This window comes from Triticum urartu, unplaced genomic scaffold (assembly GCF_056163025.1).
Source record: "Triticum urartu cultivar PI428250 unplaced genomic scaffold, HENAU_Tu73 scaffold2, whole genome shotgun sequence".
Lineage (NCBI taxonomy): Eukaryota > Viridiplantae > Streptophyta > Magnoliopsida > Poales > Poaceae > Triticum > Triticum urartu.
In genome coordinates, this window is record NW_028260368.1 from 15,515,400 (window position 1) to 15,540,092 (window position 24,693).

At 36.0% G+C, this 24,693-nt stretch overlaps 2 non-coding genes across 2 annotated transcripts; both read left to right on the top strand.

Moving 5' to 3' along the window:
* The first annotated feature begins 7,756 nt into the window (after positions 1-7,756).
* On the top strand, positions 7,757-7,830 carry TRNAP-UGG (transfer RNA proline (anticodon UGG)). The gene has a single exon. It is a non-coding gene; the product is annotated as a tRNA-Pro (tRNA).
* A 139-nt stretch (positions 7,831-7,969) lies between these two features.
* On the top strand, positions 7,970-8,043 carry TRNAW-CCA (transfer RNA tryptophan (anticodon CCA)). Its single transcript has one exon. It is a non-coding gene; the product is annotated as a tRNA-Trp (tRNA).
* Positions 8,044-24,693: the final 16,650 nt, after the last annotated feature.

Genomic DNA, 24,693 nt, shown 5'->3' on the forward strand with positions numbered 1-24,693 from the left:
GAATCTCAAGACGTTCCTCAAACCAATCATATACTTTATTGAGATAGGTAACTAACCCGAGTCCCCCTCTAAGAGCCGTATATGAAAATTTCATCTCGTACGGCTCAAGCAGAAACACAAAAATTTTCAACGAATATTAGAAAAAAGGTTCAAAACTTCATCAGCCACTGAATTGGGTCGATTTGCCTTGAAGATATCAAATAAGAAAAATCCGGAATATCTTCTTTGTGATGATAATGCCAAAAAATCTCAAGTTGGCGCGTCTTTCTTTCTTCCTTTCCCTTATGTTGGTCATTAGAGGCTTCTTGACTTTTCTCTTCCCTATAAAGGATTTGTTTTTTTATGCGTAATATAGAAATTATCTTGTTGAGATCCTATGAATCAGTTCAATTAAAACCTTAGATTCATACTAGAGCCACGATGATTTAGTCTCAAGCTAAACAAAAGGCAAGGGTTCTTCGAATAAGAACCGCTTGATAATCATTTATTGAATCAGTGTAATGACTCGACAAAATCGAGAGAAAAAAAGTTGTCTTTTGGGCAAACAAAATTGGAAGGAAGAAAATTTCTTTTTTATTTTTATTTAAGAACTACTTGAATTTTTCAGTCTGGTTGCGAGGTCTTAATAGTGAGTATGAATCATAGTTCCATTTTTTTTTTGATCCACTCTATCTATTTCGTGTTCCAGATACTAGAATAAATAATATCTGACGAATTAGAATCATCTTGATAGAGATAACAGGCCCTTTCTATGTATTATCAATAGGATCAATTCTAACAAGTCACACACTCATATTCCAGAGATACCGAAACAAAAAAATTCCGCGGTCGAACTACCATAATATCTAGAAATGTAGATCTTAAACTAGAAAGGCTTTTTTGGATGGAAAAACTCTGACTTCCTAGTTTTAGTTAGTAGAAACCTAATTGGTTAAAATTCCGTCCAGTAAAACGGAAGAATTATAAATTTCTAAAATGATAGATAGGAATATAGCGAATAAAGCCATTGCGATCCCCATAAAAGGAGTAGTCCCCCAACCCGGGGCGACTTTCCCATATTCCGAATTCAAGGGTTTCAGTAAACTACCTGCACCAGTTCGTTTTGGCCTAGGTTTAGAACTATCTTCAACGGTTTGTGTAGCCATAAATTCTATTTAATCATTGGTGTTGACTTTGTATACTATTCCGTTGTAGTTGTAAATACACGATCTTTTCGTAGATCCATTGTAATCTTGAAATTCTATAAAAATGGAAACAGCAACTTTAGTCGCCATCTCCATATCTGGTTTACTTGTAAGCTTTACTGGGTATGCCTTATATACCGCGTTTGGGCAACCCTCTCAACAATTAAGAGATCCATTCGAAGAACACGGAGACTAATTTAAGTAAGAAGTCTCCCAGATAGGGGGACTTCTTACTTAAATGAAATTATTTTATTCTTTTAGTTGGAGTTGGTGGAACCTTAGGTGGTTCTCGGAAGAAGATAGCGAAAAAAATTATCCCTAAAGTCGAAACTAAAAGGAACGTATAAACCAATGCTTCCATAGATTCGATCCTGGTTTATTTACAATTATAACTTCCACACCTATTCATTTGTCATTTGGGATAATTTCCCATATAAAGAAAGAAAAAGAGTCAAAGAAAGGATGGGAGATGTTTCCCATGTCAAATCAAAAAAGAGAGGTGAAAGATACTATAACAATGTGTATCAAACTGCCTGTTTCCTTGTAGTTGGATCTCCCACTTTTTGGAATGTTCCAAATTCCACTTGAGCATCCAAATCTGGATCAATACCAGCAAAAACATCTCGGAACAATGTTCTAGCGCCATGCCAAATGTGTCCGAAAAAGAAGAGCAAAGCAAAGGTAGCATGACCAAAAGTGAACCAACCCCTTGGACTGCTGCGAAAAAACACATCAGATTTCAAAGTAGCCCGGTCTAATTCAAAAATTTCCCCTAATTGAGAACGCCTCGCATATTTTTTTACAGTAGCAGGATCAGAATAACTTACTCCATTAAGTTCGCCACCATAGAACTCCACCGTTACACCTACTTGTTCAACACTATATTTGGATTCTGCTCTTCTAAAAGGAACGTCTGCTCTAACAATTCCCTCCTCATCTACCAAAACAACCGGAAATGTTTCAAAAAAAGTAGGCATACGGCGTACAAAAAGCTCACGTCCTTCTTTATCTCTAAAGACGGGATGTCCTAACCATCCAACAGCTATTCCATCCCCATTGTCCATTGAGCCTGCTCTGAATAATCCCCCTTTTGCCGGATTATTACCAATATAATCATAAAAGGCTAATTTTTCGGGAATTTTAGACCAAGCTTCTGATAAACTAAGATTTTCGGCTAAACCATTGCTAACTCTTCGATATATTTCTTGCTGAAAGTATCCCTGATCCCACTGATAACGAGTAGGCCCAAATAATTCGATTGGGGTCGTTGCTGACCCATACCACATAGTTTCCAGCAACTACGAAAGCTGCAAAAAAAACAGCAGCGATACTACTGGAAAGTACAGTTTCAATATTGCCCATACGTAATCCTTTATATAGACGTTGAGGCGGACGGACACTAAGATGGAATAAGCCCGCTAATATACCCAATGTACCCGCAGCAATATGATGAGAAGCTATTCCCCCCGGAACAAAAGGATCAAAACCTTCTGCACCCCCACGCTGGATTTACAGCTTGTACTTTTCCAGTTAGTCCATAAGGATCGGATACCCATATCCCAGGACCATACAAACCCGTTACATGAAATGCCCCAAAGCCAAAGCAAGCCACCCCTGCAAGAAATAAATGAATTCCAAAGATCTTGGGCAAATCCAAAGAGGGTTTTTCCCGTCCGCTCATCAGAGAATATTTCTAGGTCCCAATATACCCAATGCCAGATCGCTGCCAAGAAACACAAGCCAGAAAACACAATATGCGTACCTGCCACACCTTCATAACTCCAAATACCCGGATTTGTTACAGTTCCTCCTGAAATACTCCAACCACCCCACGAATCCGTTATTCCTAAACGAGTCATGAAGGGAATTACGAACATACCTTGTCTCCACATTGGATCCAGAACAGGATCAGAGGGATCAAAAACTGCTAATTCGTATAAAGCCATTGAGCCAGCCCAACCAGAAACTAGAGCTGTGTGCATTATATGCACCGCAAGCAATCGACCCGGATCATTCAATACGACAGTATGAACACGATACCAAGGCAAACCCATGGAAATACCCCTTTAGCAAAGAAAAATAGACACGATGTCGCTTTATTTTATCGCATTGAAAAAGACTATCCATATCCTATGTACCTAACCCTTCTAGGGGATTCTGTGTCAGAAAGCGCGAATATTTATTTCATTCCATTAAAAATAAGAAGCCAATTCTGTTCATAAGAAGAAAGAGAAGCAGATCTATTCTATACTCGATAAGTGCCAATATGCAATGGGTAACTTGGCCAATTTGGAAAAAACGAAGAATAGATCGCTACCCCTCTTTGTTTAGCATTCAAATCACCCATTCCCTTTTCTTTATTCAATCTGTCTTACATTCCTTATATGTATAACCTTTCAATCTACGTATTAATAGAATCTATAATATTCATATAGAATAAGAATAAAAATTAAGACAATAAACTGCGGATTCTTTCTTTCTGTTCCATTCTTACGTTTCCATATTAAAGTGTGGTTTTCTTACTTAAATTTAATAATATTAATCTAATATGCCCATTGGTGTTCCAAAAGTACCTTACCGGATTCCTGGAGATGAAGAAGCGACTTGGGTTGACTTATACAATGTTATGTATCGAGAAAGGACACTTTTTTTAGGTCAAGAGATTCGTTGCGAGATCACGAATCATATTACAGGTCTCATGGTATATCTGAGTATAGAAGATGGAATTAGTGATATTTTTTTGTTTATAAACTCCCCAGGCGGGTGGCTAATCTCAGGAATGGCTATTTTTGATACGATGCAAACGGTGACACCAGATATATATACAATATGCCTCGGAATAGCCGCCTCCATGGCGTCCTTCATTCTGCTTGGAGGAGAACCCACCAAGCGTATAGCATTCCCTCACGCGAGGATTATGCTTCACCAACCTGCTAGTGCTTATTATCGGGCAAGGACACCAGAATTTTTACTAGAAGTAGAAGAGTTACACAAAGTTCGCGAAATGATCACAAGGGTTTATGCAGTAAGAACAGGCAAGCCTTTTTGGGTTGTATCCGAAGACATGGAAAGGGATGTTTTTATGTCAGCAGACGAAGCCAAAGCTTATGGACTTGTCGATATTGTAGGGGATGAAATGATTGACAAGCACTGCGATACTGATCCAGTGTGGTTTCCAGAAATGTTTAAGGATTGGTAGTGTCCGGATTTCTTGTAAAGTTATTTCACAGCTAAATTCGTGTTTTCCTCGATTTAATAGAAAATAGAAAGACTTCATGATGAGCAATCATCAGGTTAAGATGGATCTAAACCAATCCATTTTTTTCTATATACATACAACATGCCGACGGTTAAACAACTTATTAGAAACGCAAGACAGCCAATACGAAATGCTCGAAAAACGGCCGCGCTTAAAGGATGCCCTCAGCGTCGAGGAACATGTGCTAGGGTGTATGTGCGACTCGTTCAGATCATGACTTCAAACAAATATAAAAAAAATTGAAGTATCCATGATTAGTACCAATGAATAGGATATAGCTTCTCTATCCTAGATTTCTATGGTATATGGAATTTATGGTTTCCTTTGGTGCAAATCCAATTATCTAAATTGGAAATAAGAAGCAATTCTCCCATTGGTAGCAAATGGTTATCCATTAAGCGGAGGAAATAGTAATAAAAAGAAAAAGGCTTATGCTCCTTTATCTTAAAAGAACGGACTAACAGGGTCAGCTACTTAGCCAACTTTCATAATTAAATACCGTCACTGTATGGATAACTCTTATTGTGAAAAGAGCTATTTACTCTATAATGGATAGGTAGAGCCAAAGAATGTGGACTATACAAGTTCGCAATACCTTTTGATGAAAGAAAGGGCTCCGGTGTATAGAGAGGGCCTCACCGTTTAAAAGGGAACCATAGAAACGATGGAACCCACTATTTTTTTTAGTATTATTAGAATGAATTTGTTATTTCGTATAGAAATAACTGAACGGAGTGGAATAAAAAATCGTGGTTGGGAAGGTTACTATAGCAAAAGCCATTGGAATTAATATTTTATATATCGGAATAATTAGTTTTGTTATTAATGAGAAAAAGGGTGGCTAAAAGAAGAGAAATCATTAGTTATTCATTAAGGTTAATTTGATTCAATGACCAGAGTTCCGCGAGGATATATAGCCCGGAGACGACGAACAAAAATGCGTTCATTTGCCTCAAACTTTAGAGGGGCTCATTTAAGACTTAATCGAATGATTACCCAACAGGTAAAAAGAGCTTTTGTTTCCTCTCATCGAGATAGAGGTAGGCAAAAGAGGGATTTTCGTCGTTTGTGGATCACTCGGATAAACGCAGCAACGCGGGTATATAAAGTATTCGATAGTTATAGTAAATTAATACACAACCTGTACAAGAAGAAATTGATTCTTAATCGTAAAATGCTTGCACAAGTAGCTGTATCAAATCCAAATAATCTTTACACGATTTCCAATAAAATAAAGATCATCAATTAAAGGTATAAATAAAGTAATATACTGGAATAATAAAAGATGAATTCCCGGAGAGGGAACTCCGGGAAGATACAATAAATTAAGATTAAGTGGTAGGAATCAACGAGCTGGATTACTTTCTTTATAATATATATAGGTCTGGCCCTTTCGAATTCGAATAAAACATCAACAATCGGAACTTAAGTTCCGGTTGTTGTTTCTTAAATTTTGGTTGTTGTTTCTTAAGTTTCGATTGGAATTGTACTTTTGCGTTAATTGAGGAATATGTCTATTTTTTCTGGGTCTAGAACCTGTAATTATTGAAATTGACTGGGCTTGAAATTGCTTTTCGTTCTCATAGTTACGAAACGGTAAGAAAGATAAAATACGAGCCTGTTTTATAGCAAGAGTAATTAATCGTTGTTGTTTCAAGGTTAATCTATTTATTCGTCTCGATAATATTTTTCCTTGTTCACTAATAAATCTATTAATTAAACTCATGTTTCTATAATCAATTCGATCTCCCGGGCCAATCCGGGGACGCCTACGAAAAGGTTGTTTAGATTTACGAAAAGGTTGCTTGAATTTACGAAAAGTTTGCTTGGATTTACGAAAGGGTTGCTTGGATTTATTAAAAGTTTGCTTGGATTTACTAAAGGGTTGCTTAGATTTAAGAAAAGGTTGTTTAGATGTATACATGATTTATTCCTTATTTAAAATTTGAAAATTTGAAAATTCACTTCTTTATTTTATTAATTTAGGATCCAGAAGAAGTAGTTTTTCTTTGATCCATATCTTATTTGATTCATATTATAGTATATGAATACCCTCTATACATATGAAATAATATCTACCGGAAATCAGATGAGTTGATTTGTATTTTGTATTCTATACTATGTTTTCTTTATATATTAAATATGAAGTTCTTACTCTTTCTGTTGTTTGGAAAGATCAAACACACGATGTTCCTATTTCTTTATTTCGTGATGAGTCGTATGCTTGCGACAATAACGACAAAATTTTTTGAATTCTAATTGTCCGGGTGTATTGTGGCGATTCTTTTGAGTACTATATCTAGAAATCCCCGTCGATTCCTCATTGGCACCTTTTCGAACACAACTGATGCATTCCAAAATAACTCTGATTCTAACATCTTTTCCCTTGGCCATGAACCTCCTTTTCTTTTTGGATTGACTTAACTTAATTCTTCTACTTATTCTTTTATTCTTCTATTTTGAATCCGAAGAAGAAGAATAAAATTCATTAGAATAATTTTTTTTTATTCTTTAATTAAGTAATAAAAAATAGAGAAATAATTAAAGAATACAATCCTTGTCGAATTAGCAAAGATTTTGGTTCGAAATCCTTTCATTTAATTAGCCAGCCCCGCCTTTTCTATGCTCTGATTTCTGAGGCCTTATTTAGCTTGGGTACCCCTTTAAATTGAATTTCTATTTTCAAAAATGGGGTTTACCAAATTTTTAATGACTCTGAGGTTCAACCCAATCCATCTTTTCTTTCTTTTTCCTTCCGATACTAAAAAAAGATTGAAAAGGATCAAATTTTGTCATATCACGAAGAAATCTATCCCTCCCATAGCAATAACTAGAATTAAAAAAAAGGGAATGACAAAGCATCTGGGAATAAACGATTAATTTCTATCAATAAACCTGCTAAAGCACCAAACCATAGAGTACTTAGCACGGGTGCTACAGAGAGATATGTTTTTATATCCCGCATTGAAAATCCTCCTTCCTTGTTGGAATACATATATGATCATAAACTCTTGCCCAAGATTGTTATGCTATATATAAAATGAACCATATCGACGAAATTTTCCTATCCCTAAAAAAGAAAAAGATGACCCCTTCTTCCTATATATTACCAAGGAAAAGTAATCCTTCTTTTATAGGCGAAATTATATTGGATTTTATATGTATATAATTCCTTAATTATATGAGACCAAAAAGAAGAAATGACACGAGGGTTCTATATATAGATAGAGAAAGAAAGAAGAAGAAAATTATGATGTGGAAAAGAAGACAGGAATTGTGTACAATGGCATTGTACAACAATTTAATTTGGAAAAGGGATGTAGCGCAGCTTGGTAGCGCGTTTGTTTTGGGTACAAAATGTCACAGGTTCAAATCCTGTCATCCCTACCTATTACTTCTTTCTTCTTTATAGGCAGTAGCGACGAGATCAATTAAAGTAAAGTGGGTATAACTTGAATTTGTGGAGACTATACGTACGTGAGATACATTAGGAATAGAAAAAGATTTTCTTTTTGAATGAATGAAAGCGCTCTTAGTTCAGTTCGGTAGAACGCGGGTCTCCAAAACCCGATGTCGTAGGTTCAAATCCTACAGAGCGTGATTCCATCTATTTTATGTCGAAGCAGAGTAAAATAACTTAACAAAATTGAATTGTAACTCCAATTTCAATTTGACCTCCTCTCTGGTCTGGAGGAGGTCAATCAAAAAAAAAAAATGACTCAATCAAAGATCCAACTGATCCCCACGCCTGTATTGCAAATACGCAGTCACGAATAATCCCGCTAAAGTAATAGGAATTAGGCCTAAGACGATTCCAAATAGAAAAACTTCAATCATTTCGATTTGTTCGAGGGGATAAAAAAAGAGGTACGATCTATCCCTAAATAGTACTCTAAATTATCCACGAATCTCAATGACCAAGAAAAGAATTCCTAATTAGTCTGGAAAAGAGTCGTAGAATGCCAGGAATCCCAAAGAAAGATTTTTCTTTTCTGAATTATAATTATTCAGTCAATTCAAATAAGGCGTATCTTGTTCAAGCCAATAAATAGAGCTGGGGTTATAGTTAAAGCAGCCAGTAGAAAACCAAAATAACTAGTTAAAGTAAGCATGAAAGAGTTAAATTCCATTTATTTTTTTTTACTACACTACATATGTTGGTAAAGCATTTACCTAAGTTATGGAAAATTCATAATTCATCAGTTATTTTAGATAATACTAAAAAACAAGATAGAGTAAGATACAGAAGTGTAAAAGAAAGTGGATTCATCAGATGATACATGAGTCCCTAATTCCGAATCAAGAGATTTGTTGTGGAATTTGTCAATTGAGTAAAGTAATAATATTAAGAACTAGATCATCTAACCCCATTGAATGAAAAAAAGAAATTCAATTTTCAGGGAAATTTTTGAATAAGAGATAAATAAACAATTGAATTTGAAAAAAAAAACTTCTTTCTATTTTGGATAATTTCTTTTTCAATAGGACCCTCTTTTTGGAGTGAACGATCGAATATTCCCCTATTCCTTCTTATTTTAACTGATTGTATTCCATATGGAATAAGAGGAGAACAAAAGCATTCCACGACCTGCCAAGGGGCTGTTAAAAAAAAAAAAAAAAGAAAGCTCTTCCTTGAATTTACTTTATTTTTATTCCTTTTTCGAACTCCAACCAAAGTAGATTCGAAGACGAGTCACTTCAATTATCCTTTTAAGTTCTATTCTATCTTCTGTCTTTCCCTATTTCATCTCGTAAAGTTCCGCGCTCGCAGTTTGGTCAAGAAAGTTAGACCTAATCCAACAAACAATACAAGGATGAATTACGAATTATGAAAGGATAGATTTCACATATACTTGTCCTTGTATTGTGTCAGTATGAGAATATCCTTCCTAAATTATTTATCCAAACCTATTGATCATTAACTTAGATTTTCCCAAGATTTTGGCTGCTATTCCGAATTACTCTATTATTCCGAAGCCAATGAAAAGTAAGTAGAACCTACAAAAATGGGGTTTTCTATTGATGCCTTGAATAACATATAGCTTACCTATAGACAAAAAAAAAATAAAAAAGTAATTATGTTTCGGAACCAGGCAAAACCAGATTGCTGTGCCATAGGAAGGATAGCTATACTAATTCGGTATACTCAAAATACACCTTTGGTACAAAATTGACAATCTCACAAGGATGAAATATCAGTAATTTTCTATTTACTGGTCGATCCCATCTTTTACGGAATCAATTCCTTTTTTGAATGTACAAAAATTTTGGGAGTTCAGCATGTCTGGAAGCACGGGAGAACGTTCTTTTGCTGATATTATTACCAGTATTCGATACTGGGTTATTCATAGCATTACTATACCTTCCCTATTCATTGCGGGTTGGTTATTTGTCAGTACGGGTTTAGCTTATGACGTGTTTGGAAGTCCTAGGCCAAACGAGTATTTCACGGAAAGCCGACAAGGAATTCCGTTAATAACCGACCGTTTTGATTCTTTAGAACAACTCGATGAATTTAGTAGATCCTTTTAGGAGGCCCTCAATGACCATAGATCGAACCTATCCTATTTTTACAGTGCGATGGCTGGCTATTCACGGACTAGCTGTACCTACTGTTTTTTTCTTGGGATCAATATCAGCAATGCAGTTCATCCAACGATAAAACAAATTCCAACTATAGAACTATGACACAATCAAACCCGAATGAACAAAATGTTGAATTGAATCGTACCAGTCTATACTGGGGTTTATTACTCATTTTTGTACTTGCTGTTTTATTTTCCAATTACTTCTTCAATTGAGAGAAAGAAAGAGACTAATAAGAATTCTCTTATCCCATTTGGAAGGATACCATCCTTATAACTACCCATGACTGTTTTTGTCTCTAGCATGACCAATTGATAAAATGTGGAGGAAAGTAGGGGAAATGGCCGATACTACTGGAAGAATTCCTCTTTGGCTGATAGGTACTGTAGCTGGTATTGCTGTGATTGGTTTAGTAGGTGTTTTCTTTTATGGTTCATATTCTGGATTGGGTTCATCTCTATAGTAATCGGAGGGACCAGATTGTAAACATGAAAAAGTAGGAGCTTAGCGGGTCCTTACCCCCCTTTATCTGATTAGAGCGGAAAGGACCCGCGGAATTTTTATTTTACTCTTATAACGCGAATTGAATCTATTCGATTCACTCTTATGAAGCAACAAGAAAAAGAGATCACTCGAGGATCCAATATCTTATTCCACGAAGGAAGTATCCTGAAAATCCTTGATTTAGTTTCGAGTAATAAACTAATAAAACCTTAATCAAAACTATTCAACTAGCCTAAAAATAAAAAAACCTTCAATGGAAGAGTTTACTTTTTTTTTGCAAAATTTCTGTAAATTTGAAGTTGAACTTAATTAAACAAGCCAAGCAATTTGCTCACAATCACAAGAAATTTTTCCCCCGCCATATTTTCTTCCCCTCTGTTTGTCCACTACCTCGGCTAAACCTAAGCAAAAGAAAAAGAGGTCCAAGAGACAGACCCGAATAAAGAAGAAATAGTAATCTTTGACGAATTAGGAAGAAAAAGGATTCTTATTTTGATACAAGAAGAATCGGCACAAGAAAAAGGCTTTTTCTTGTGCCGAATAGACGATTAAGAAGACCTGCAATCCCTCCGAAAAAGAAGAAATTTTAATTTGATTGTTCTCGCCTTTGCCTTGGATTCTCTTCTTTTGCATGGGATATAAATAAGGAATTCCAGACATCTCATAAACAAAAAGCAGTCTAAACAAAAAAAGGATTTCCAAAATAGATCATAGATAATTCTAGCAATTGCCAATAAATCGAGGCTTTTTACCAACTTGATGGTAAGAAATCCCGGGACCTAGAAATTCATTTCGTACAATTGAACCTTTTCAAACTGTTTCTTTTTGAGAACCAAAAAAACTTGTGCCAAAATAACGGATGCGAAGAAGAACAAAAGGCCTTGGACACGTAATGGATCCTGAAGCACGATTTCTGCGTCCCCCTGACCAAAACCTCCCACATTAGGATTGCTTGTTAATGGTTGATCAAGCTTGATGGATTCCCCCTCTGAAACAAGAAGTTCTGGTCCGGGAGGTATAATATCAATCACTTGGCGTCCATCTGATGCATCAACTATGGATATTTCATACCCCCCCTTTTCTTTACGTAGTATTTTTCTTACTATACCTGTTGACGTAGCATTATAGACTGTATTGTTACTCTTGCTACCATCAGGATAGATCTGTCCTCTTCCTCGGTTTCCCCCTACATATATGGGATATTTTAAGAAATGAGCATCTTTCTTCGTAGCAGGATCAGGGGAAAGAATGGGAAAGACAATTTCACTATATTTCTTACCGGGAACAGGGCCTATCACAAGAATGTTTTTTTTATCGGGACGATAACTCTGAAAAGCAAGATTTCCTATCTTTTCTTTTAACTCAGGGGAAATACGATCGGGCGGCGCTAATTCGAATCCCTCGGGCAAAATAAGAACAGCACCTACATTCAACCCTCCCTTTTTTCCATTAGCAAGAACTTGTTTCAATTGCATATCATAAGGAATTCGAAGAACTGCTTCAAATACAGTATCGGGAAGCACAGCTTGGGGAACTTCAATATCGACGGGCTTGCTAGCTAAATGGCAATTGGCACATACAATTCGTCCAGTTGCTTCTCGTGGGTTTTCATAACCCTGCTGCGCAAAAATGGGATATGCATTTGAAATAGATGTCCGAGTTATTACGTATATCATGATCGATACAGAAATCGATCGAGTTATCTGTTCCTTTACCCAAGAAAAAGTATTTCTATTTTCCATGTCCAATCGCAGATCCCAGAATTTCTACAATAAATTAGATAGGTAGCTAAGCTAATCTAGTTCCCTATACACGAATCTGTTGTCATTCTACTGCAACAGTTGTACTGCAATGATGAATACCTTAAAGTAGGTATAAATAGAAAGAATTTTGCTAAAATGGAAAAGGGCTTTCTTTCTAAAAAAAGATGCTTGCTAATTTGATTAATATTAATATCGGGAGATCAAATGAATTTATGCTTCACTAATTGAATGATAAATGACTACAAGCGAAGGAGATAGACGATTTAAACAAAAAAAGACCCAAAATTTCAAACATGTATCTAGAATTACTGGAAAACTACAAACAAAAATAGTGAAAATAAGCTCGTTAGGAGCCCATCCAAAATCGTTGTAGACCCAACGAATTACTAGTTCCCAACCACGGGTGGAGTGAAATCCAACAAAAAAATCAGTAACTAAAAGAATAAAAAAAGCTTTTATTGAGTCATTTAAATTATAGAAGAATTCCTGAACCCAAGAATTCAAAATGACAAGTTCCTCTTTACCCAGAAAAAAAGAACCACTTAGAATAGCCAAACAGATTATATTTGTCGAGAAATGCAAAATGGTATGGAGATGATCCTCATTATTTATTTTGACCCATTGTATTATTTCCTTGTGTATTCCTGTAGGAGGTTTTTGTACATGTGTCTTTAGTTTCCCTTTTATCATCTCGTCCAAGAGAGAAAGTTCTTCTAATTCTATGAATCTTTCTAGAATCCTTTTCTCTTGAATATCAGTTAAGAGAGTTTCGGATTGCCTGGTATTCCACCAATTCTTAATCCAAAGTTCCAGACATTTGTTAAATGAGGAAGAGACCCCCCAAGGCAAAAGTACGATAAATACAAGATATAGTAAAGAAGGCAATGCTTTCTTTTTTTTCATTTTTGATCTGTAAATGGAGTTGTTAATGAATATGCTTCATTCGCTGACTCTATTCCATTCCCTGACTCTATATGATGATATTTCTATTTCATGATATTTCTATTTCTTTGAAGCAAAAACTCTATAGGTTTGATACCCTGTATCTATTCTTCTTTTTTGTATATTAGTTATTAGTGGAATTTCAGTGCATTGGGTTCTTTCTTAGATCTAGATGGAATGAAATAGTGAAATAGAATAAAAAAAAAGCCCTTTCGGATGAAAAAGGAAGAATAGTATGCGATATATCTAACTTGGATAAAAAAAAATTAAAAGCAAATTTCTCTTATCCTCGTTTGTTCCTTCCTTTAGATAAATACTTAAAAATCCCCTTACAATAACAAATCCAATTTAGAAGGGACTTCCTCCCTGTGTTGAGAAAACTTTTCTTCTTCCAATTCTTCTTTTCTTCATTCAACTCAGTTCAAAAAAGATACCTCAAAATACTTCAATTGGTACGCGCAAGAAATAGGCCAATTCGGCAGCTTTTTGTTCAATTTCTCGTGGAGTAAAAAATTTATCATCAGTACGAGTCAAGGGAATGATCCCCTGGCCCCGGATTTCCATATAAAGAATACGACGAGGATAAAGACCCTCTTTAACCTGAATTCTAATTGATTGGATATCCCGCATAAGGAATCGAAGGAAGACGCGACGTTTTATTCCAGGGAATCCCCAACGAAAAATGCACACTATTCCCTCTTTTCTATCGAATCGGTCATAACCACTACCTACATTCCACAAAATAGTACACCACAAGTAGGAGCTAATGAATAGGCCTGCGATTCCGTAGAAAGACATCACGACCCCCTGCGGAAAAAAAAGAATTTCTTGAGATGGAAGTATAGATATAATATTCTTACCAAGATAACTGGAAATCCCAACCGATAAGAATCCTAGTGAACCTAGAAAAAGAATACAGGCCCAGAAAAAATTACCCCTTTTTCGAGAACCTTTTAGAAGTTCTACCCATATGTGTTCTGATCGCCAATTCATATTAGATATACTAAATCCAGCAGCGGTCGATTGAAATTGAGAGAATAAGCTAAATAATTTTGACTTTACTTTTTTTGATTCTGAAATCGCCTTCAGCAACTAGTACTCCTGTGAAATAATAGGTTAGATACATTGACTTTCTATTCAAAAAATATTCGTTGATTCAATTAAAATAAATAAAATAAAACTCGCTATACCTGGCTCTGCATATTCATGCATTTATGCTCGTAGCCTATATCCGCATCCATAACCGTTTTTCATTTGTGTGTAGAAAGTGTGTGTAGAAAAAGCCACATACCCTACCATATTATATTACTTACACTAAAAAATACTAGACAATCTTATTTTTTTGCACATAAAGAAATAAAGAAGTCATTGCAATTGCCGGAAATACTAAGCCTACTAAAGGCACGAAAATAGAAGGTAAGTTTAAATCCGTCATGGAATAGGTGTCTCAATTCAAATTTACTATTTCTATCTAGTCGAAAAATATCTTAAGATTCTTATGATATAATTAAGTATATCTATTATAAGGAATATTGACTATTGTATTGTATTTTTTATTTTTAGTTTGAAAAATATTCTGTAAAAAAAATGAAAGGATAATAAGAAAATTCCAAAAAAGGAGAACTAATTAAAAAGATTTTATTTTGATTTTCCCATCCTCATGGCCTTTCTATCTTTCTAATCTAATTTGAAATTGGATTCAAAAGAAAGCGGTTAGAATTTACTTCCTGCATACATACTTCTCTAGAAGCGCATACAATAATGCGTGGTAAAGGCGGAAAAATAGTATATTCAATCAAAATCAAAGGGCAAATTATCTTACCTACTATAGATCCCCTACTACCCTCTTAGACTTTAAAAGGCGATATACCACCCAAAGAAAGGGTATGAAAATGCCGGGTGGAGTTAGCTTTTCGACGAAGACCTGTCCCGTGCAGCGAAGCCCTGTTAGTAAGACCCCCCGCAATAATGGATTATAGAAGAATATTATTCCAAATACTCCTCTGGACGCATATAGTAGCATTGCGATTCCGAATCTTTTTTATTTATGAATATGAACAGAAAAAATTCATTGTATCGTTGGGTCGGAGCGGAGGTTTGGTCCAGAAAAATTAGAAACAAAACGTCTACTCTACCGCATTGAAGTCTATAGCGCTGTATTTCCACGAAAGTATAATTCTTACCATCAGGATACGATCCTTTCTTTTGAACTAAACGTCTCTACGATGGGTCCAGGTTCTATGTCCAATCCCAAATCAAGGATTTCTCGCTCTTGATCGGAGTCATAAACTAAAAAAAAACTACCTTTTTATCCTTTTTCTCAAGGTTATAGAAAACTTCCTTATCTAGTTCTAGCATTTTGAAAAAAAAAAAATGCTTCTTTTTTTACACACAGTTCGAGTCACTTGTTGACTCACGATTACGCCTGTTAAAAGTTTCAAACGTCCTCTTTTTTGAAATTGAAAGAGAGTCCTATAAAAAGGTCTAACTTCCAAACTATGTCTTTTTTCATTCATTCTCCTTTAGTTTTTTTCTCTATCTAGAAGTGGAATAGAATAACCCGGTTGAAGGGTAATGATCATACGTCTGTAATGCATTGTATGGCCCAGAATAGGTCCTATTCTTCTACCTTTTCCAGGTAGTCGATGGCTATTCACAGCTACCACCTTAACACCAAAGAAGAGTTCGACCCAATGCTTTATTTCTGTCTTAGTGAATCCCGATTCGACATTAAAAGTATATTGATTCTTTCCCAATAAACGAAGACTTTTTTCTGTAAATACTGCGTATTTGATTCCATTATCATTATCATATGATAATACTATATTTTATTATTTTATTATTTTATTTGTATTTCTTTATTGTATTATACCTTAATATATATATTCTAGATATATAGAATAGACGAATCTCAATTTGTCAAGTCTCATGATCATATCATGATCTATTTTTATTCGGCTCAATCTTTTTTTTCTAAAAAAGATTGAGCCGAGTTTAATTGCAATCAATTAGAAGAATAAAGAAGAATTACTGCATTTCATAACTGATTTTTTTCTCTTTTTATTTCGTTTCTTTTTTATTTATACCTTCTTTATCTTTAGTTTTATCTAGTTAATCAATAGTATCTACCGGCTCGAACTCGAATTTGATCGCCTTCCATACTTCACAAGCTGCGGCTAGTTCAGGACTCCATTTGCAAGCTGCTCGGATAATTTCATTACCTTCGCGAGCAAGATCGCGCCCTTCGTTACGAGCTTGTACACAGGCTTCTAAAGCCACTCGATTAGCTGCTGCACCAGGTGCATTTCCCCAAGGATGTCCTAAAGTTCCTCCACCAAATTGTAATACAGAATCGTCCCCAAAGATTTCGGTCAGAGCTGGCATATGCCAAACATGAATACCACCTGAAGCTACCGGTATAACACCTGGCATGGATACCCAGTCCTGAGTGAAAAAGATACCGCGAGCACGATCTTTTTCAATAAAATCATCGCGCAATAAATCAACAAAACCTAAAGTCATTTCGCGTTCCCCTTCTAACTTACCTACTACTGTACCGGAGTGGATATGATCTCCCCCAGACATACGCAATGCTTTAGCTAATACACGGAAATGCATACCATGATTTTTCTGTCTATCAATAACTGCATGCATTGCACGGTGAATGTGAAGAAGTAGGCCATTGTCGCGGCAATAATGAGCCAAAGTAGTATTTGCGGTGAATCCCCCAGTTAAGTAGTCATGCATTACAATAGGAACCCCTAATTCTCTTGCAAATACAGCTCTCTTAATCATTTCTTCACATGTACCCGCAGTCGCATTCAAGTAATGCCCCTTGATTTCACCGGTTTCGGCCTGTGATTTATAAATAGCTTCGGCACAAAAGACAAAACGGTCTCTCCAGCGCATAAATGGTTGTGAGTTTACGTTTTCATCATCTTTGGTAAAATCAAGTCCACCACGTAGACACTCATAACACGCTCTACCATAATTTTTTGCGGATAATCCCAATTTTGGTTTAATAGTACATCCCAATAAAGGACGACCGTACTTGTTCAACTTATCTCTTTCAACTTGGATACCATGAGGCGGGCCTTGGAAAGTTTTTGAATAAGTAGGGGGAATTCGTAGATCCTCCAAACGTAGAGCACGTAGGGCTTTGAAACCAAATACGTTACCTACAATGGAAGTAAACATGTTAGTAACGGAACCCTCTTCAAATAGGTCTAATGGATAAGCTACATAACAGATCCATTGGTTGTCTTCCCCAGCAACAGGCTCGATGTGATAGCATCGTCCTTTGTAACGATCAAGACTGGTAAGTCCATCAGTCCAAACAGTTGTCCATGTACCAGTAGAAGATTCGGCAGCTACTGCAGCCCCTGCTTCTTCGGGCGGAACCCCAGGCTGAGGACTTACTCGGAATGCTGCCAAGATATCAGTATCCTTAGTTTCATACTCTGGGGTGTAGTAAGTCAATTTATAATCTTTAACACCAGCTTGAAATCCAACACCTGCTTTAGTTTCTGTTTGTGGTGACATAAGTCCCTCCCTATAACTCTTGAATTAAGAATTCTCACAATAACAGGGTCTACTCGATGTTAATTAGGCGTAAATGAAACTTTAGCAAAAATCTCGTAAAACAAAAAGGATATTCAATTAATATAATATCAACTCATTAAAGAAAATTGAGGGCATGCTTAGGTTAATGAATATGTTTCATTCATATATAATGCGTACACCCTGTGTATGTTCTATCCTATAGGAATTCCAATATAGGAATTCGATAGGAATTGAGTTGTTGTTATGGTAAGTTAACACGGTTCGTTATTAAACCATGGATTTGATTTACCAAATCCATAATTATTGTATACTCTTTGATAGATATAGCGCAACCCAAATTAATTCCTAATCCTTATTTTACAAGTTCTTAATAGTTCTCTTTTCTTATTTTGAATGCAAATACCTAACTAAATACTAATAAAATTCTTTGTTGACAGCAATCTATGCTTCACAGTAGTATATATTTTGTATATCGAAGTCCTAGATAGGAAAGTAGAGTAGGCACAGATCCTCCACAAAAGGCAAAATGTATATGAAAAAAAAGATTGATTGAACTTTCCAATGGACTCATTCCATGAGTAAACGATTGAATGGGATTCGCTTGGGCAACGAAATCAAGTCCTGGTCCCCTTTTCTCTCTTATTGAATTAACTAATATTCATCCTTTTTACTTTTGGATTTTTTTTGATTTGATTTGGCATTATTCAACAATAAAAAAAGAAAAATTTCGACAAATTCCTTTTTTTTAATTATGTGATAATTATGAGAACCAATCCTACTACTTCTCCTCCCGGGGTTTCCACAATTGAAGAAAAAAGTACAGGTCGTATCGATCAAATTATTGGACCCGTGCTGGATGTCACTTTTCCCCCAGGCAAGTTACCTTATATTTATAACGCTTTGGTAGTCCAGAGTAGAGACACTGCCGATAAGCAAATTAATGTGACTTGTGAGGTACAACAATTATTAGGAAATAATCGAGTTAGAGCTGTAGCTATGAGTGCTACGGACGGGTTGATGAGAGGAATGGAAGTGATTGACACGGGAGCTCCTCTCAGTGTTCCGGTCGGTGGAGCTACTCTCGGACGAATTTTCAACGTTCTTGGGGAGCCTGTTGACAATTTGGGTCCTGTAGATAGTAGTGCAACGTTCCCTATTCATAGATCTGCGCCTGCCTTTATCGAGTTAGATACGAAATTATCCATCTTTGAAACAGGTATTAAGGTCGTCGATCTTTTAGCTCCTTATCGACGTGGAGGAAAAATAGGACTATTTGGGGGGGCTGGAGTAGGTAAAACAGTACTGATCATGGAATTAATCAATAACATTGCTAAAGCTCATGGGGGCGTATCCGTATTCGGTGGAGTAGGGGAACGGACTCGTGAAGGAAATGATCTTTATATGGAAATGAAGGAATCCGGAGTAATTAATGAAAAAAATATTGAGGAATCAAAGGTAGCTCTAGTCTATGGCCAAATGAATGAACCACCGGGAGCTCGTATGAGAGTTGGTTTAACTGCCCTAACTATGGCGGAATATTTCCGAGATGTTAATAAGCAAGACGTGCTTTTATTTATCGATAATATCTTTCGTTTTGTTCAAGCAGGATCAGAGGTATCCGCTTTATTAGGGAGAATGCCCTCCGCAGTGGGTTATCAACCTACTCTTAGTACAGAAATGGGTTCTTTGCAAGAAAGAATTGCTTCTACTAAAAAGGGATCTATAACTTCGATTCAAGCAGTTTATGTACCTGCAGACGATTTGACCGACCCTGCCCCTGCCACAACATTTGCACATTTGGATGCTACTACCGTACTTTCCAGAGGATTAGCTTCCAAGGGTATTTATCCAGCAGTAGATCCTTTAGATTCAACCTCGACTATGTTACAGCCTCGGATCGTTGGCAACGAACATTATGAAACTGCGCAAAGAGTTAAGGAAACTTTACAACGTTACAAAGAACTTCAGGACATTATCGCAATTCTTGGCTTGGATGAATTATCGGAAGAGGATCGTTTAACTGTAGCAAGAGCAAGAAAAATTGAGCGTTTCTTATCACAACCGTTCTTTGTGGCAGAAGTTTTTACTGGTTCTCCAGGAAAGTATGTTGCTCTTGCGGAAACTATTAGGGGATTTCAACTAATCCTTTCCGGAGAATTAGACGGCCTACCTGAACAGGCTTTTTATTTGGTGGGTAACATCGATGAAGCTAGCACGAAAGCTATAACCTTAGAAGAGGAGAACAAATCGAAGAAATGAAATTAAATCTTTATGTACTGACTCCTAAGCGAATTATTTGGGATTGTGAAGTGAAAGAAATCATTTTATCCACTAATAGTGGCCAAATTGGCGTATTACCAAACCACGCCCCCATTAACACAGCAGTAGATATGGGTCCTTTGAGAATACGCCTCCTCAACGACCAATGGTTAACAGCGATTCTGTGGAGCGGTTTTGCGAGAATAGTTAATAATGAGATCATCATTTTAGGAAATGATGCGGAACTGGGTAGTGATATTGATCCGGAAGAAGCTCAAAAGGCACTTGAAATAGCCGAAGCTAACTTGAGTAAAGCTGAGGGTACGAAAGATTTGGTTGAAGCGAAGCTCGCTCTCAGACGAGCTAGGATACGAATCGAGGCTGTCAATTGGATTCCCCCATCCAATTGAAGACAATCCAGTGGTTTATAGTTGATACAAAGAAAAAGGGAAGAGGGGTAGAAAAAGTTATTAGATAGCGAAGCGAAGTAAGTCCAATGCTATCTAGTAATTTTTCTACCTACTTACCTACTATTGGATTTGAACCAATGACTCCCGCCGTATGAAAGCAATACTCTAACCACTGAGTTAAGTAGGCAATTTATCACCACAAAGGAAGACCCATTACTTCGATCGATTATATATTGAATCCCTTTTCTAAGCAATACCGCTCTGTTATTGGTCTGTTATATACTAAATACTAAACTAAATACTAAACAGATACAGATCAAAGGGGTATCCTCTGGCATTAGAAAATATTCATCTTGACAAGAAATTATCTATATGTTAAGATATCTCTGATAAGGGCTATAGCTCAGTTCGGTAGAGCAACTCGTTTACACGTGCGCCAATGCTTTTCAAAGGAGCTTATTATGCAATGAACATAATCGATCTTATTGCAAAATCAATGTCTTACTTCATAGATTCGAGAGAATAGGAGAACAGTAGCCTGACAAACAGTCGGTTCAGTCCGATTCAGGTGCCAATTCAGGTGCCTAATCAAATAGAACCCTTATGGATTTGCTAGTTGATAAGGTAAATATCCAGCCCACTAAATGCTAGGCGTAATGAGGATAAGGGCCTCCAAAAAACTTCTTTTCGTTCTATGAACTTTAAGGTGTATGAAGTCTCATAGTTAACTCTTGCAGTGGAACGATAGAGACTCCATTTCACTTAGGTTGATTTAATTTAGACCGGAGGCAGACCTAAGTCAAGGTAATCCTCCTTTGAAACACTTTGGTATTGCTCCTAGATAGATCATAATACAAAAAATCAATCAGAGCACAGGGAGCCATCTCATTATCTTTCCGTAAAGAAAAACTATGGTGGACTAACTGATCTTTAAATCAGTTTATGAAAGAGCCCAATGCAAAAAAATGCATGTTGGGTCTTTGAAACAGTTCAAATCATTTCGATAATAATCCGTTTGATCTGTTTTACCGAGAAGGTCTACGGTTCGAATCCGTATAGCCCTAATATGCCCTTTTTTAGATTTTAGGATCTCTATCCTATGTTTTCTTTAGTTTAGTATAGTTTTCATTTTCTCATTAGTATTTGTTTATAGACTGGATAGGCGCCTGCGACATAGAATAGAGATAAAAGCATTACCAAAGGCTCATTCATCGAAAATCAAAATCATACAGACAGGAAAAGAAAAACGAATTTCTATCAAATCAATAGAAGAAAGGATCCTTTCCCTGATTTGAATCCCGTCCTCCTTCAAATAGGATATCTCTAGACTTCCCTATAATAACTGCAATGATTTTATCCATTTTGCGAATTCCTACTTTGTTTTAAGTATATTTATTACTTTGTTTATAGATACATTATGTAAATTGATCAACTTTAAATAGAAAAAATAAAGTAAAGAGTAAATAAGAAAACAGAATATTCTGTCTCATAGTTCTGAAATAGAGTTCTTTATTTTTATTTTATAGTATTACTTCTCATTAATTATACTGCATAGATTAGTCCTACTATCTTAATTAGGTTCTAATTTAGTAGTATTCTCATTTTTATTTAATAGTCTCTTATTATTTTATTATTAAATATTAAATAAAGGATAGAGCTATTCTTTTTTCTAGAGATTCTAGAGAAAGCGAGACAAAGTGAAACGAGAAAGTTTTCTTTATATAAGAATTAGATCTACATACACCATATCTAAATAGAATGGAAATCCAAAAGAAAGGGAGTTGGGATTCCATTGGATGAATCTTTAAAGAAGATGCAGCACAGAGGAAACAAAGGCTAAACTTAAACTAAGCGCTTTTGTTTGAACAAAAAAGATTCTTGTTTCACCGAGGAAAAGAGAGAAGTTCTGGATAAATTGACAATGCTGAATTGAATTGACTAATTTAAGTTCCGCCTATTCCACATTAATGGGAGTACATTATGTTTCTGCTTCACGAATATGATATTTTTTGGACATTTCTAATAATAGCAAGCCTTATTCCTATTTTGGCATTTTCGATTTCAGGACTTTTAGCCCCGGTTAGTGAAGGACCAGAGAAGCTTTCTAGTTATGAATCGGGTATAGAACCCATGGGAGGGGCTTGGGTACAATTCCGAATACGCTATTATATGTTTGCGCTCGTTTTTGTTGTTTTTGATGTGGAAACCGTCTTTCTATACCCTTGGGCAATGAGTTTCGACGTATTGGGTGTATCCGTTTTTATCGAAGCTTTGATTTTCGTGCTTATCTTAGTTGTTGGTTTAGTTTATGCATGGCGAAAAGGAGCCTTGGAATGGTCTTAACTGAATATTTAGACAAAAAAAAAGAAGGAAAAGATTCTATTGAGACAGTTATGAATTTGATTGAGTTTCCCTTACTTGACCAAACAAGTTCCAATTCTGTTATTTCAACTACACCAAATGATCTTTCGAATTGGTCAAGACTCTCCAGTTTATGGCCCCTTCTATACGGTACCAGTTGTTGTTTCATTGAATTTGCTTCATTAATAGGCTCACGATTCGACTTTGATCGTTATGGATTGGTACCAAGATCAAGTCCTAGGCAAGCAGACCTAATTTTAACAGCCGGTACGGTAACAATGAAAATGGCTCCCTCTTTAGTGAGATTATACGAGCAAATGCCTGAACCAAAATACGTCATTGCTATGGGAGCCTGTACTATTACAGGGGGAATGTTCAGTACGGATTCCTATAGTACTGTTCGGGGAGTTGATAAGTTAATTCCTGTGGATGTCTACTTGCCGGGCTGCCCACCTAAACCGGAGGCAGTTATAGATGCCCTAACAAAACTTCGTAAGAAGATATCGCGAGAAATAGTTGAGGATCAAACTCTATCTCAAAATAAAAATAGATGTTTTACTACCAGTCACAAGCTTTATGTTAGGCGCAGTACTCATACAGGAACTTATGAGCAAGAATTGCTCTATCAATCACCATCTACATTAGATATATCTTCTGAAACTTTTTTCAAATCCAAAAGTTCAGTACCTTCCTACAAATTAGTGAATTAGGAGAGGGGCTCTTTTGTGTAGAAAAATAAAAAGCAGGGCAATCTTTCAAACTTGCATCCGAAATGTGAAATATTTATACAAAGAGGGAGAGATGAAGACAATGCAGCAGGGTTGGTTATCTAATTGGCTAGTCAAACATGAGGTGGTTCATAGATCTTTGGGCTTTGATCACCGAGGAATAGAGACTTTACAAATAAAAGCAGGGGATTGGGATTCCATTGCTGTCATTTTATATGTATATGGTTACAATTATTTACGCTCCCAATGTGCTTATGATGTAGCACCCGGTGGATCTTTAGCTAGCGTGTATCATCTTACGAGAATACAATATGGTATAGATAATCCAGAAGAAGTCTGCATAAAAGTCTTTGCCCAAAAGGATAATCCTAGAATTCCGTCTGTCTTCTGGATTTGGAGAAGTGCCGATTTTCAAGAACGCGAATCTTATGATATGGTGGGAATCTCTTATGATAATCATCCGCGCCTTAAACGTATCCTAATGCCTGAAAGTTGGATAGGCTGGCCCTTACGTAAGGATTATATAACCCCCAATTTTTATGAAATACAAGATGCTCATTGAATGATAAGAAATTCATGCTCACTTATACAACACAACTCCAGATTTTATTCAAGTCAAGGAATATTTTTAGGTTCTTTTCCTAGATGAAACGGAATACCTATTTATAATTAATTCCTAATTATACAAAAGCATTCCAGATAGACTGAGCAAAAAAAGGGTTTCATTTGGATTCCCCTATTTTGAAAATCGCATATTAATTTCCTTCATATGAACAGAAAAATAGGATGACTCAAAGAAGTTCTCTACCAGGAACTTTGTACCGCGCACATTACTTAGCACAACTAGGAAAATAAGATAAGATAAAGATAAGCAAGACTAAAAAAATATTCGTCGGAATAGCGGAATACAAAATTAAGAAACGCAAAAAAATAAAGGGGAATCTCACCCCCTTCTTTATCATAAAGAAAAGATATATTTTAAAACTTCTTTAAAAAGAAAAAGAAGTGCCTCTATATTTATATTATAGATTTATCCACTTAGATGAATAAATATTATTAATGAATATGTATCACAATCCATCTCGAGGTATTTGGATCAATACCTATTCGGTGGATCTTTTTTTTTTTTTTCTC